The sequence below is a fragment of the Poeciliopsis prolifica genome, unplaced genomic scaffold (assembly GCF_027474105.1).
Source record: "Poeciliopsis prolifica strain line A6 unplaced genomic scaffold, Auburn_PproV2 SCAFFOLD046, whole genome shotgun sequence".
Classification (NCBI taxonomy): Eukaryota; Metazoa; Chordata; class Actinopteri; order Cyprinodontiformes; family Poeciliidae; genus Poeciliopsis; species Poeciliopsis prolifica.
The window spans coordinates 3,707,288-3,723,152 of NW_026562421.1; the positions used below are offsets into that span (position 1 = coordinate 3,707,288).

General features: G+C 40.8%; 1 pseudogene; it reads right to left on the bottom strand.

Annotated features, from left to right (window-relative positions):
• Nucleotides 1-3,291: 3,291 nt before the first annotated feature.
• LOC129377128 (nucleolar protein 4-like) overlaps nt 3,292-15,865 on the bottom strand; it is a 65,600-nt pseudogene continuing 53,026 nt past the window's right edge.

Below are 15,865 nucleotides of genomic sequence, written 5' to 3' on the forward strand. Positions count from 1 at the left end.
CAAAAAACAAGTTTGTTATGGAAACAACCTGAAACGGTTTGAAAACCCATGATGGCAGTAGCATCATGTGGGCAGATCTTCTACCATGGAGACCTCCATCTAATGTCCAACATTTCTTCAGTATTGAATTCCAGTACAAAGAAGTAGCAAAAATATTTATCCAACTACTCTATTCTAAGTGTGAACATCAAGTTACGCAAAAATCCTTCAAAAATGCTCATTTTACTCAAACGCACTGAAATGTAGCTGTTCACATCTTCTGCAAACCTAATGAAAAACATTTGCAGTGCAACATGAATGAACTAAAGGTATGCTTCTTTCTTGCTCTCTATTCTTCCTACCTGATCTTACTTTGCATATTTTTCGTGAAAGGTCCACATCCCGGACGAGCCCCCAACTGTTTTCCATTCAGAAATAAGAGCACTAAAACAGATTCCTCCTCTCTTGTGAAAATAATCCTTTGAAATTCTACATAAAGGAGGTCTAAATTAAGTTTCTGCTGTCGCTGCTTGCAGCCTGTCACATGAATGGAAAAAATGGCAAACATATTCTGATTATCAAATGCATTTCAAAAACAACATGCATGTCCTCACGCAATCATAGGCCTTCCCTTGAACACCACAGATCACTAATTTTTGGCTCTCTGTGTAAAAATTGAGTGAAAAGTTCAGCTGCAGCTGAAAGCATCTCTTGCTGAATTGAACAATCTCCAACAACGTCTAAACCAAAAAATGAATTCAAGTTTGCATATGAAAAACTTAAGTGGCTTGGTGCTAATGTTGCAAATTACTCCAAAAGAATCCTTTTTAGATGACATGACCTAGTATTTTTGGGCAGAACAAGCTGAAACAGCAACTCTTTTATGGCTTAATCAAACATGAGTAAATCAATTAGCCTTAGATGTTTTGAGTAAGAGCCTGTTTCCCATTTTAGCTACACCAAGCAGCTGCAGCCTTAAAGACAATCAAACTCATTGACAAAAAGCTGCTATCAACACCCAGGAATGGTCCAAATTAGACATCATTGGTCCATTTGCAGCCCAGCGATGGGGATCTGAGATCATGCACCATGATCTCAGATCATGAGGGCAGAAGCGGCGCCATCTTGAGAGGAATGACTAGAAGCTTTGCAGACTTCACAGATTTTGGCTTAGACCAAGGTAAACATTTGTTTTGTGCAACAGAGACTCATAGCTATGTTATTATGTCCCTTCTTTGCATTTATAAATGTTTTTTTACAATCCCAACAAGCATTTTAAAATCAAAACATCATCAGAACTAGTTTCTTATTGGCAGAATCAGACAAAGACTGATTTAAAGAAAACACTAGTACTGGTTTGGTGGGAATCCAGACCTTGATAGTTACCAGATGTTGCAACCAATGTGAATCCTAAAAAGCCTCAACCAGAATCCTACACTCTTGATGATTCAAGATGATGCTTTTGCATTTTTTGAGAAAGGATCACATCCCGGACGAGCCCCCAACTGTTTCCTTCACATGTTTTCCACTGTGAGTTTTGTCTACATTAGATGTTCCTACTAGTTAAAAATCAAACCAATTTCTTTATCCCCATCTCTGATCTCTCTGTGATCCATTTATGTCCAAATCAGACCTTTCCACCCAGGTGCTGAGTAGTTTATAATCAATGTTTAGATTGTCAGGAATCCGCTCTAACACATCCCTTACCGCACCCCTGGAGGATGGAAATACTGAATAATAAGAAAACAAGGCAAAACAACTGAGATTCACAGTTAGAAAGTCACAAAGAGAACAAGGAGAAAGCCCTATGAAGCAACAGAGAGGCGACCAGCCGTTGTGAGACGGAGGAGAAAAGCTAACAGAGTCCCGGTGGTTTGGTTATGGTTCGCGGTAGAGGCAGCAGGAAGTTGGTCGGTCATTCGGCCGGGTCGCCACGCCGGCCAGGTTGAGGTTTCAGGTCTGTGGCAGAAGGTCCGGTTTCTCAATAGCAGCAGCGACATGAAAGTTCATATAATTATCATAGTAGTAATAATAATAACAATAATAATAACAGTAACAACAATAGTAATGGCCATTTCAGAGTTTAAAAAGACAAAACACAGAAAGAGAGAGGAATCCTCATCTGGAGACCAAGAGGAGGACGTTTAGGTCCATGAGATGGAGAGGATGGGAAGGAGGAGGTATATTTACCCGAAGATGCTGAGGTGTACGTTTGTAAAGAGGAGACCCACCTCCCACTCCACCCCCCTGCACACACACGCACATACACACGCAATTTAAGAACAAAACTATCACACTCCCGCCGGCTTCAGCTCCGATTCTTCAAGTTTTCAAGATAAACTGGTTATTTACAGCAGGACGCCAACAAACCCGCGCGGAGAAAAGGAAAAGTTCAGAGGTCAGCGAGTCGTTGAAATGCTTCATTTCTGCAGTGGGGGAGTCGGAGTAAACTGGTTTCCGTTTGGGAATGACGAGGACACGAAAGCGGAGTCGGCAGGTGTGATCTGAGGTAATTCCTGGTGCTCAAAGAAAAATGGATGCATAAAGTGAGCAGCGAGTTGCTTCCTGGGTAAAAAACAGTGAGAGTCGGGAGGTTTGAGGAGAGAAAAGTGCTGCAGGACAGAGAGAGCAGGTATGTACAAGCTAGCAAAACAACAAAAATCTGTCGTTTCTCCTTTAAATTAAAGACTTCTCCAGTTTAGTGCCGCGTTTTTAAATCGGTCAATTAAACAACACTGCAAATACATAAAATCTTACCAAAGATTTCTATCTAGTTTTTAATCCCCATATCTTGGAGCACTTTAAATAAGATAAAACTAACTTAGAAGTAACTTCTCAGCAAGATGTAGGAGCTTGTAAATCATAATTCCTTCATATTCATAAAAAAATTGACAAATTATTTCACTTATTACAGAATCAAAGGGCCCTGTTGCCTAGCAACGCCAGCCAAGCACAACCTGTCACCTAGCAACCAAATTGTAATTCTATTGGCTGATAGTTTCACTCATAACATGGAAACAATTTCCTGTTATAGGGAGAAAATCTGCCAGTGGAGCAAATTAGTTTATCAATACTAAAGAAATATTCACTTAAAACAAGCTGCTATTTAATGTTGAAAGTTAGATTTGCTTTATTTTAAGTGTATTAATATACAAGAAACTGGACTGAAATACTTTGTAAGATTTTGGGTTTTTGCAGTGAAGCAAAGAAACAAAACTAAATCAAAAGTCCATCTGGGACTCATCAGATATTAGTTTAAATTATTCAGTATTCAACAAATTCACTGGAAAATAATAATAATAAAAACAACACTTTTCTATTTAATCTGGGCAGTTTTTTAAGTACCATCAGTTTTCCTCTCCAGCTGATTGTGAGGCGCTTCCACACAGGAGAGGAGGGGATTTTCTGCTCCAGGTTTACCTCAAAACGAAACAAAAATTAATAAAAAAAATTATTTCCCACATGCAGAGTCGGTCCGTTTAGATGTGGGGAGATAGTTTCTGTTTTTATTCCACCGAATCCGAATCACAGACAGTAGAGGAGGTCTGGAGTTCATCACAGGCGAAGCAGACACTAAACAAGCATTTCGTGAGGTGTGTGTGTGTGTGTGTGTGTGTGTGTGTGTGTGTGTGTGTGTGTGTGGGTGTGTGTGTGGGTGTGTGTGGGTGTGTGTGTGTGTGTGTGGGTGTGGGTGTGTGTGTGTGTGTGTGTGTGTGTGTGTGTGTGTCGTGTTTTCCTCAGTTCTGCTGCAGGATGAGGTTTTCCAGCTCGTCCGCCGAGCGAAGCAGGAAGGCCGCCGACTCCCGGTAACCGGCGATCAGCTGGCGCACGGCCGTGATCTCTGGTTGGCTGAGCTGTGTGGACGCCCCGCCCCCTCCGCCGCCGCCGCGCCCGCTGAGGTTGTTGGTGGTGGTGGAAGAGGAGCAGTTGGTGATGTTGGTGGAGGAGAGCGACTTCATGCTGAGGTCTGTGGGACCTGGAGGAGACGGTGAGACGAACACCGAAGAATCAGTGACACAGTAAAAAATAACTCTGTGATGTTGAGCTCATATCTGTTTTACTGCAGGGCCCAAAAATAAGAACAAGTCTGGCAGCTGGACGCTTCAGATTGTAATGCAAGGCTGCTACCACAAGGTGGCAGTAATACATTCTCCTTCTTTGCTGAAAACAGGGAAATTATTTCAATGAGCTCCATTAAATTCGCTGCCTGTTGGAACAATCTGTTGCTAACTCCATAAGTTTGATCAGTTATTGCTGAAAAACTGCAGTTTTCCTTATAGCAGCAAACATGGAGGGAAAAAGCTCTGATCAGAAGAAACATGGTTTGAACCACGTGAAGCTAAAACCTCCACTTGAGGAGTTCTGCTAGGAAAATGTACAGGAAAGTTTTTTTTTTATTTTAAATGGAAAATGTAATATTTTTGGACAGTTATGATTCAGTTACTGCTCTGAGTCTATTGCTCCTTTAGCAAATGGTCTTTTTTTTAGTCTGTTTTTTTCCAATTAACGATTAATTGATTATTTGTTAATTACTCCACCAGATTGCTGAGCTGACCTGCCGTCTACGTTTTCCAAAGGAATTTTAAAAAGCATCAAAAAAGCAGATTTACAGAGAATCAGGTACATAAAGGAAAAAGGTGCAGGACATATTAGTGGGACGTCTCTGCACCGGTCCTTCAGGAAGATACGACTCCAGTTAATTATTCATCAATTATTACTCGATTAATCCGATTAATCGTTTCAACCCTGAAGCATAGTGATGAGTCAGCTGTTTTTCTTCCACTTTATCATCATGCAGTTCTCTTCGTTGCTCCAACAGGTGATTCTGGATTATTTGGGTCAAGAGAGGAGCTGGCTCTAAAAACCCAGAGTAATAATAATCAATAAACGATCGATCGTTTCAGCCCGACAGCACGGCCATGTGTAACCCAGACATGAAATCCCATCATCCTCATCATCCTCCCAGCTTCATCCCTCGCTCACCGTTGCTCTGAGTGGTGGCGCCGGTCGTCAGGGAGACGGGGTGCTGAACGGCGGCGCTCAGGCCCGGGTAACCACGGTAACCGTAGCTGAGTCCGGCCCGTTGATGTAGAGCTGCGAGTCCTGGGAGGGGAAGGCTGATGCAGCCAAGGAGTAGGCAGAGTGAGCCAGGGACGGGGTCCCTCAGGGCGCCGCCGCCCGCCGCCGGCGGACGGCTTTTCCAGGGATACCTGCTCATCCTGGAATTATGGGAAATATGGGAGTTCATTAATGAAACCAAAGCAGGATGCAGACAGAGACCGGTCAACATCTGACCCGGTTCAGGTCCAAACAGGGGGAAGAACAGCCTCTACTGCAAACAGGAACACAGCGGAGCGCCATCTAGTGGCAGATAACAACTGATAATATTTATACATTTGACTTTATTAAAGGTCAAAAAGGGAATAATTATGTAAAATTAATTAAACAGTAAAAATGTTGACAGTCCACAAAACCCTTTAATAATAAAAACAGGATAAAGTGTGGAAATAATTAACTTGATATTAACTAGAAACAATAAAAAAACTTTTAATAATAACAGCAGCAATGGTAATTATTATAATAATATTTTAAATATAAAATCACATAAAATAAAATAAATAATTTCCCTTGGGGATCAAAGATTTGTTTCATTAAATTATTTTTATTATTTTTGCTAAAGATACACAAAAAAAGAATATTGGATCTTTTTACTAATAATGTTAAATTTATTTCAAGTCCAGATTTAAAAATAAATAACTTTACATAAATAACGAAACTATAATAATAAGAAGAATCAATAATAATAAGTATGGAAAACAAAAAAGTAGTTTTTAAATAAAAATAATGTTAATAACAATAATAATAATTAATAAAAAACTATATCAACTAGAAACCATAATACCTTTTTTGATCTAATAAATAATCATATTTGGGTAAGATGTAAAAAATATTTAAAAATAACTATATTTAGTAGAAACATTTCTATTAATTATTAAATAAAAACAAAAATAGAACAAGATAAAATATTTGAAAATAAATTACTTTAAACCAACTTGAATTTGTAGAATTTCAAAATTATTTGTAGTTTTTAATTAATTCCCAGTAAATAAAACTTGTCTATTTTGCTACTGAGTTACTTTATTTGTAGACATTTTTATGTAAACTCAGTTAACTCGACATGAACACGTTTTGTTTTAGCCAGCAGATATTTCTCTCTGTCTGGCGAATCCGGAGCGTCGCTTACGTGGAAAGCTTCGAGGCGCATCCTCTTGGCGGCGTTGCGGGATTCGCTCTCGCAGGCGGCGGCCAGGATGTTTTCAGCCATGGCTGAGGTCAGGTGAGGAGGAGTCGGGCGGGTCTGGAAGCAACACGGCGTTAGAGAGACTTTCATTCACTAATTATGTCAATTCTGTCCTGTTTTATTTTCTGTCTTTGGAAGTAATGTGACATTCGACCACAGGGGGGCAGTAGAGACATTATAATTAAAGCTTCGTCAGTTCAGGTTTATGGCGTTTTTACCCTTTAATCTCCTAATTGAAAAAACCTAAATGACCCTTAAATATGTATTTATTAAAAATAAATGGGAGTAATATAAAAATTAATGTGTTTAAATGTATTAAATAAATGTAGATTAATTAGTTAAATAAACCTGGCATGTAAAGCTTGTTTGTTTTGTGTGTGTGAAATTTAAAAAACACAGACTTGTCATTGTTGTTTTTTGATGTTTCAAAACAGGAAAAACATTAAACTTTTAGAATAAGCAAATGAAAATGTGTATTTAAATGACATAATATTTACAACATATAAGTAAATACTTAATGCTATCGAAGCTAAAAGACCAACAAAAAAAAACCCTGAGTAGTAAAACCGACACTTTTAAAACTTTTTTGATTTTCTTAGTAGCCCACCTCCATGCCGTTCTTCTTCATGCGCCGGCAGGACTTGAGGTAGGTGCGAATGCGCTTGCGAGCGCGTTCCTGGAATTCTGGGAATTGTCTGCTGCAGGACTCGATGATGGCTTGGATCTTCTCCTTGGGCTGCTTGGAGATGGGAACCATTCGGTCCAAGTTCTCATCCACAAAGAGGCGAACAAACATCTGAAACAGCACGGCTGCTGATAAAACCGCTCATCATAAACATCTGTTCCACTAACAGCACACCGACATGAAGCTAATGCTAAAGTGCTAATAACATTTTGATGCCCACCATGCAGCAAGCTAGGATTTGAAACATTGATGTAATTGCTCTAAATGTTTTGTGGATTTTTACAGAATTTCAGATTTTGTTTTTTCCCCTAAAACTGAGAAACTTTAGTTGAAACTGATGAATTTCCTCCTGACTTACATTGAAGGCCTTTAACCTCTCAGGGTCGACGCCCTCCGTGTCGTTGATCTTGTCGTTGTCGTCGTGGTCGTCGTGGTCGTCGTCGTCGTCGTCGGGGGCGACCTGGTTACCGTGGCGCCCCGTGGTGAGGTCCTCTGCGCTCAGCTCGGTCTTGATGCTGTCGTAGCTTCCCCCCGAGCTGTACTGAGGGGACTGGACACAGACGGTCTGCGCTGAACCGATTTCACTGTTCCAAGGTGTTTAGACTGAAGTTTGGTCATTTGCTGTGAAACGTCAATCCTGGTCCTGATCGAACGTTTTCAATAAGCCCATTTTTCTGTATTAAAATTTACTTTTGGTCTGATGTAATATTCTAATCTTACATGTTAAGTGAGCTATAGGAGGAAAATCATCATAATCAGTGGTGGATACCACTAGCTGAATAGTTAGCTATGATAAACCCAAGGCACAAATCATAAACATCAGTTCCACACAAGCTAAAGTGCTTCAACAACACAGTGTTAATGTTAGCTCTTATAATGACTAGTTCTGCTAACTGTAAATCACTACATCAACACAGTATTTAGTGGAAGCTAATGCTAAAGTGCTACATCAACACAGTATTTAGTGGAAGCTAATGCTAAAGTGCTACATCAACACAGTATTTAGTGGAAGCTAATGCTAAAGTACTACATCAACACAGTATTTAGTGGAAGCTAATGCTAAAGCGCTACATCAACACAGTATTTAGTGGAAGCTAATGCTAAAGCGCTACATGAACACAGTATGTGGTGGAAGCTAATGCTAAAGCGCTACATCAACACAGTATTTAGTGGAAGCTAATGCTAAAGCGCTACATGAACACAGTATGTGGTGGAAGCTAATGCTAAAGCGCTACATCAACACAGTATTTAGTGGAAGCTAATGCTAAAGCGCTACATCAACACAGTATTTAGTGGAAGCTAATGCTAAAGCGCTACATGAACAAAGTATGTAGTGGAAGCTAATGCTAAAGCGCTACATCAACACAGTATTTAGTGGAAGCTAATGCTAAAACACAAATCACGCTAAATGTTTTCAAAGCTAGCTAAAGCTCTGGATGGAAATCTAGCTCCACTATTGGCACATTAGTGGAAATGTGTTTCCTCCAATGTCTCTGAGTTACGTGATCATAACTCAGAGACATAAAATTGCTAAAACATCAGTCGGTTTGAAATCTGTGATTTCAAACATTTATGCTATTAAATTCTTATTTTTATTTAGTCAGTTTGGATTTTCCTTTAAAAGAAAAATTATTCGACCTGACAGTTTTCCACTCAAACAGCAGAAAGTGTATCTTTGCAAAAGGTATAAATTAGTTTCACAGCTGCAAACATTCACCGATGTGTCGAGGCCTGTTACATGGAAACGGATACTTTGCTTTCTCTTTTCCTGCTCCTAAAGTCGCACTTTCAGTCAAAAAATGTCCTGTCGTCTTCAGACCTGCCTGTTTTAATTGTATTATTTTGTTTTGATGGATTTTTCCTATTTTTAACAATAATTCAAGAAGCAAACAGTACAAACTCTTTACTGATGGGTTTCTAGGCTTAGAGACGCAAAACACAAAACTTGGAAATAAAAATTAAACATTTTAGTTGAATTGAAAAGTCTAAAATCATAATTATTCAAACCCATACATTTATTTTCTTTATTATTTTTGTGAGGTAAGCAAAAAATAATTAAATATTAAAAATATATTTGAAAATATTGAACTAAAAATATATAAAAAAATGTTCTCAAATATAGCAATGACTATATTAACAGTAATAAATATAAAATAACAATAAGAGTATTATTACACAGAATATGTCAACGGTCTGCAGACAGACAGAGTTAGAATGAGTTATTTTTAGTTTGATCTTTGTTTCTAACACAAATTGACACCAATCTCTCAAAAAAGAGCAATAACTTCATAAATATTTTGTCTATTTTCAAGAAACACATAAAAATGTTTTTTCAGGCACATAGCAGCCATTTTATAGCAATCAAGTGACTGTGTTCCCTTCAGTTCTTAAAAAATGCCAAACAATATGACTTCAAAGAAATGTGATTTTGTAGTTTAATACCTTGAAATTGGGGGTCTGTATCTTTAAGAAGCTCCTGCTCTTTCTGAAGTCATCACAACATGGCTCCTCTAGTAACCCTTTAATGTTTTTACCAGCTTCTAACTGAACAGTAGCTTCTATGATGAGCTCAGCAGTTCCACCAGCAGTTTGCTAATTGCTGCTGGCTAGTCTGTAGGAGCTAAGTGGGAGAGGAGCTGCGCCTTGAAGGCGGGGCTCGGTCCACAGCTGAATGGTTGCCATGGAGATTACAGGATTTCTCAAACATGCATATAAGAATCAAAGGTTTGTTTTATAACACAATGTAAAGTTGAAAAAAAAGTTGATTTTATAAAATATTTTCCCTTTAAATTCTGGGGCCCTAAAAAAAATTAGATCAGGTGAAACAAATAGCCCATGCGCCACACTTTGAACCCCCCTGATGTTTAGTGAATATAAAGTCATAAACAAATTTAAAGTCAGGAGAAAAACAGAGCAACACTAAAAGTGAACTTAACGCCTCCACAACGCAGCGAAAAACGTGTTGTTGCTCCGTAGCGGCGGCTCTAAATGAGAGAAACGTGAAGCCGCTGCACTGCATCCGAACCTGGTCTGAACCTGGTCTGAACCTGGTCTGAACCGGGTCTGAACCTGGTCTGAACCGGGTCTGAACCGGGTCTGAACCGGGTCTGAACCGGGTCCGAACTGGGTCCGAACCGGGCCCGGGAGAAACTCTGCGCCTCCAAGGCCGGAGTTCATTGTTCGGCTTTCAGCTGCAGTACAAAGACGAGAAGCTCCTGCTTTTTATTTCTCTGGGATAATTCTGGGTTTTAATAGAGAACGAGGCGACGTGGGTGTCCTTATTAATTAACCGGCAAAAAGCTCCGACAGATTACGGCTTTTCCAGTCTGAATAAAAGGAGAAATGACTTTCTTTCAAAGAGATTCTCTTCTGTTCACCGCAGAGAGCAAAAAAACAAATTAAATTGTATAAAAACAGAAAAAACTCTTACTTTATTTTTATGCTTTTGTACTACAATGTCTGTCTTTCTTAGAAAAAGCTGCAGTTGCTGTAATGTGTTGTATTTTTCAGTAAGAATAAATATAGTGAAAAATAATATGAGATTTTCCAACCATTTCATCTCCAGAAAACAGCAACAAGATGGAAATAACAAAATCTTAGCTCAGGTTTAGTATTTACTTTTAGTATTATGTCAAAAAAGTTTAGGTGGCTAAATGAAAAATCTGCAGAATTTTTAAATTTTTAAAAATTTATCTGAATAATTGATAATTGAAATAATTTTTTATCTTAGATTAGAAATCTTGAAAAGGGCAGAAGATGAGAGTGATGGTTTGGAGGCTTTCAAACCCCAAATATTAAAATTTTATCACAAAAGAAATTATCAAAAGAGCAGTGGGAATATGCAAAAAGCTGCTCAAGAAAATTATTATTTATTATTATTTATTATGATTATTACTACTATTATTATTAATTAGAATTAATTTTTTTCTAGTTATAAAAATTCCCAGTAGAAATGATTGTAAACAAAAAATCTTTAAAACAATAAAGAATCATAGTTTTTCCTGTATGGAAGAAGATTAGGGCCACTGATTTTCATTTTTATTTTTTAATTCTGACTGTAATATCCTGAAGAAAAAATTTTGATAATCTCTGAACACCAAAAAGCTTTTGTGGAGCAACATGATAGATACAGACACACAGGAGTTAACATTACTTTTACATGTAGATGAGCCAGAGGTACGGAGCTAAACTGAGGCCATAAAGTTTGTTCTAAAAATAAAAAAACTGAAACTAAAAAAAGTTTGAAAAAACATTTGTAAGTGAATTCTTTTTGTAGCTCCATCTAAATCATTTTGTGCGCTGCGTTCAGAGCTAACTCCTCCCTCGGCTCCCAGCAGGTCAGGTTTGTGGTCTCACCTTGTTGCCGTAGTCCCGGCCGTCCCGGTCCAGTCGCAGCTCGGCGGCGTGTGTGTCGGTGTGTGTGTGCTGTGCGCGTGCGGCAGCGCCGGATGCGGCGGCTTGGCGGCCAGCGGGTACTTCCTGCGCAGCTCCTCGGGCGCGTTGGGGTGCAGCGCTCCGAGCAGCGCGGCGGCGGCGGCCGACACAGTGATGGGAAGGTGTGAGGTAGGCAGCGGCAGGCGTTCGCTCAGGTTCCCTGCCTGCTGGTCCTCTGACGATGAGGAAGAAGAGGTCGGCCTGCTGAAGTCCAGCGGCGCCGAGCCGCTGCCGCCGTTAACGACCTCGGTTTCCCTAATGATGGCGCCGTCTGTCACAGCAGAGCAGGGCGGAGTCAGGGCAGGTAGGCCGTTACCGCTGCCGCTTTCTGACGATGAATCATCTGAAGGTGGAAACAGAGTCGGAAATTCAACTTAGAGGAGCAAAAAAAAAGACATAAAACTCTCCAATGGCATCTTAAAGGTGCGGCAGACCCGGTTCGATTGGCAACCAAAAATCACAACATTTGCTACATTTTCAGCTGCTGAGTTTCCCATTACACAAGATAAAAGAACTTCCCAAAATCTAAATGTCCATCAGAAAAAGGACAGCTGACATCTCTGCAGACCCCACACATGCTGGACATCAGTTCTAGTTCCAGTAATGTGTGGATGAGACGCAACTTTCTCCAGATGAACAGAAACAAAGCTGAGGTTATTATCTTTGAACCTAAAGAGGAATGATCTAAACTCAGTTATTACATCTGGAAACTAGAAATCAGGCCCGAAAACTGGATCTTAACATTCAGATTCACATAAAGACAGTTACAAAGTCGGCCTTCTGTCACCTGAAGAACATTTCCAAGATTTGAGGACTAAAGTCTCAGAGAAACTCATCCATGCATTTAATTTAGACGCATCGATTACTGATCTAGAACGCTGCTGCTGAAGTTCTGACTAATACCAAGAAGACAGAGAACACCACCCAGTTCTACCCCACCCAGTTTTACCCCACCCAGTTCTACACCACCCAGTTTTACCCCACCCAGTTTTACCCCACCCAGTTCTACCCCACCCAGTTCTACAGTCCTTCACTGCCTACCAAGATGGCTGTCCGTTACAAAGTTCAGGGAAGTGTGACGTCACATGAGACTAACTTATGTTGGAGATTAATTAGAATAAAAGTCTTATTATTTCTTCACTGCTTCTGTTTTAGCTTTGTGAAATAAATTGGTTTTGTTTATTAGTGAAGGGAAGTAGAAGTACGGAAGGTACTGAGGCAGAAGAAAAGAGGTCATCAGAAGGGTGGGAGGAGGAGGAGGAGGATGAAGAGGATGGGGGGTCATGGCTGGCGGGTTGGAGGAAGAGGATGAAGAGGAAGAAGGGGGAAGGAAGCAGAGAACCTAAAACGACATGAGGGAGACTCAGCATCTTCATCATACTGGTGCTTATTTACGATTATTTATCTGGCTCTGAGAGAGAAGCAGTGTTGAAGAAACGGGGCCTGTCTAATTCCTGCTAAGTTGATTCAAACGTCCCCTCAGGACTCAGACTGCACCAGGACGTATTCTGTGCTGCGTCTACGCGGTGCGTTTCTGGACGGGTGTGGCGCTTCCTCTCCTTTCACTTTCTATAAGCCATCAACCTTCAGCGACCTGCCTCTGTTGGCGCTCTGCTTCTCTCTGACCTCCGACGCCACAGCAATCCCACGTCCCTTTGTGGCTCAGAAAACAGAACATCCCGCCTCCCGCCGAGCCACAGCAAAATATGTGAGGCAATTACGGATAAACAATGTAGGTCGGTGTGTTATTAGTCGGCTTTTCTTCATGTTACCTTGGCCTCTTCGCTCTCAGATATCAGCAGATAAAACATGAATCAGCTGAACATGCTGGAAGCCTTTTCCATCTCTGGTGTAAGAATAACAGCAAACAGCTGATCTGCAGCAGGAAACACTCGAAACCAGCCATTTTCTATCAGCTGAAGTCAAAATACACACAAACGTAAACAAATAATTCAACGACTCTATTTCACTGCCACAAGAAGAAGGGGAAATATGAGGTTTAAAAATAATTTACACTGATTAAATGTTTTACTTATAAGTCCATCAGCAGTTCGAAGAATTTTAAGGTGACAAGCTTCTCTGGTAGAGACTTTGGACAGATTTGGGTGGAGTCAGATGGAGTCAAAGGCGCGACTACAAGTTTTCCAGGAGTTCACGTAGAGCTGCACAGCCGAAGCTAATGCAGTGGGGTTTGAACTCCTACCGCGACCTAGAACTCTGGAAAGAAACATAATTCCTCATCGGGTCGATGTAAATGTCCATACAGGTCACTGCGTCCAGTTTGAGTGAAAGGAGGCGCGCAGCGCAGCGGTGTGATTGGTCCGCCTATAAATGTCAATGTCAATGTCAATGTCAAATTTATTTATATAGCACTTTAAAACAGGTATAAAACTGCACCAAAGTGCTGCACAGGAACAACAGTAACACAAGTAGATAAAACAGAATATCAAAAAATTGCTTCAGTTAAAAGCCAACGAATAAAAATGAGTTTTGAGAAGCGATTTAAAATGATCCAGGCTGCTAGCAGATCTAATCTGAAAAGGCAAATTGTTCCATAAATTAGGAGCAACAACAGAAAAAGCCCGATCTCCTTTCCTTAGTCGGTGAAAACGCTTAGAGCAACAGATGCTTGCAATCTGGCTTAAAAAGAAAAGAAAAAAAAATTAACAATTTTTCTTTTTTAATTTTCAAGCAAACGAACAAGAAAGGCTTTGCCTGGCGGTGGGGCGAGTGCAGCATGGCGGGCCGCCAGGCCTATAATACACCGGGGGAAACTCTGGTTGTGAAGCTTGAAACTGCTGGTTCGCCCAGCAGGTTGTTGCAAGGCTGCATGTTCCAGAATGCTGTGTGGTTCTGGATCAGTTAAATTATGGATATATTATCTATTATATTATCTATTATATTATCTATTGACACTGATTAGCAGAACATTTTTGTTGATTTATTGTCCAGCCCTGTGGGCAATGAGAGGAAAATGGAGGACAGATCAATCTGAGCAGATAATAGAGCTGCAGAAGAAAGAAGTGGAGGAAATGAAAAGAGTCCAAACAGACTCAAAAAAAACGTGAGGAAAACAAAAGGGAAAAGTGATTCAGAAAGTGGCAGGAAGAAGAGCGGTTCAGGGCTGGATGGAGGTGAGGGAGCGCGAATGGCTTGTCCTCCATCATATTTCAACTGAAGCTCTGCTATCTGCAGGCAGTGTGAGGCTAACCGCAGCTAGCCGCAGCAGATGCTAACGTCCTCACCACCATGTGGGAGCGGCTAGCTGGGCAGCGTTGACCACTGATTGTGTTGATGGGTCACGGCGGACGCCGCCACACCCAGCGAAGGCTTGAGTTGTTCCTGGCATCGTCAGAGCAACCCCACGATCACCCCCACACAGTGAGCGCGTTGCCCCTCCTCCTCCCGACGGCCAGCCCCTGTCTGACAGGACCAGCTGGCACCAACAGAACCAGACGCAGCCGGGTCTACGGATGTCCAACATTCACACGCTGATGTTTGAGTTGCTCATCATCATCAACAGGAGGAGGAAACGCCTCACACAGCAACAACTGAACTGACCGTGTTTTCACCTACGGTGGTCCCGCAGATTCGGTTGAATTGGGAATCAAAGTTGCAACAATTATTTCATTTTCAGAGTCAAACCAACCAAACACTTTGAGCAACCTGTTCCCCTCCTCACCTGCAGGGGCGCTGTACCAAAAACCACTGACGAAAATGACATTAACATCTCAGACGAAGACACTGAGCACAACTTCATTCCTAACAAAATGTAAACAAAAATGGAGGGCATCGGATTTTAGCAGTTGGAGGATTTCTCCTGTCGACAAAAGATGACGAGCTTTTTTTCCTGCTAGCGCGATGCTAAAGCGTTTGGTTTCGGTTGTATTTACCCAGAATTCCCTGCACTGTAGTCCACTTTCTGTCTGTGGTCCGCTTGTCTTTCATATTTAAACCGCACCACAGTTCACTTCAACCAAACTGAGGTTTGTAGGACCACAGATGGTCTAGCTACGCCTCGCGCTAGTGAGAGAAAAAACCAAATAAATCAGCCAAGACAGTTTGAACATGGTTGAAGCTGCAACATTCATCTCGTGTTAGCACTCTGGGAACTGAACATCCATCATGTTCAGTTGGGAGACCGAACATGATTTTGCTAGCAACTCCAAACCAAGAGCTAAAGAACCGGTGAAGATGATGCTGAAGAGACTCATTATGCACCATGATGCCAGTAAAAACTGCAGAGGTTCCTGTTTTTGTTGCAGTTTTTATGAAAATATCAGAATTAATTCCAATTTCCCATTGAATAAAATTGGACTCTTTCTAAATTCCGATCTCAAAATGGAAATTAGGAGAGTTAATTATATAAAACATTTAAGGACAATTCTTTGTGACAAGTTAATAAAACATGTCTGAAAGATGGGAGGTCCAGAACATCTGAGAACAAACAAGGTCTCTGTAGGTTT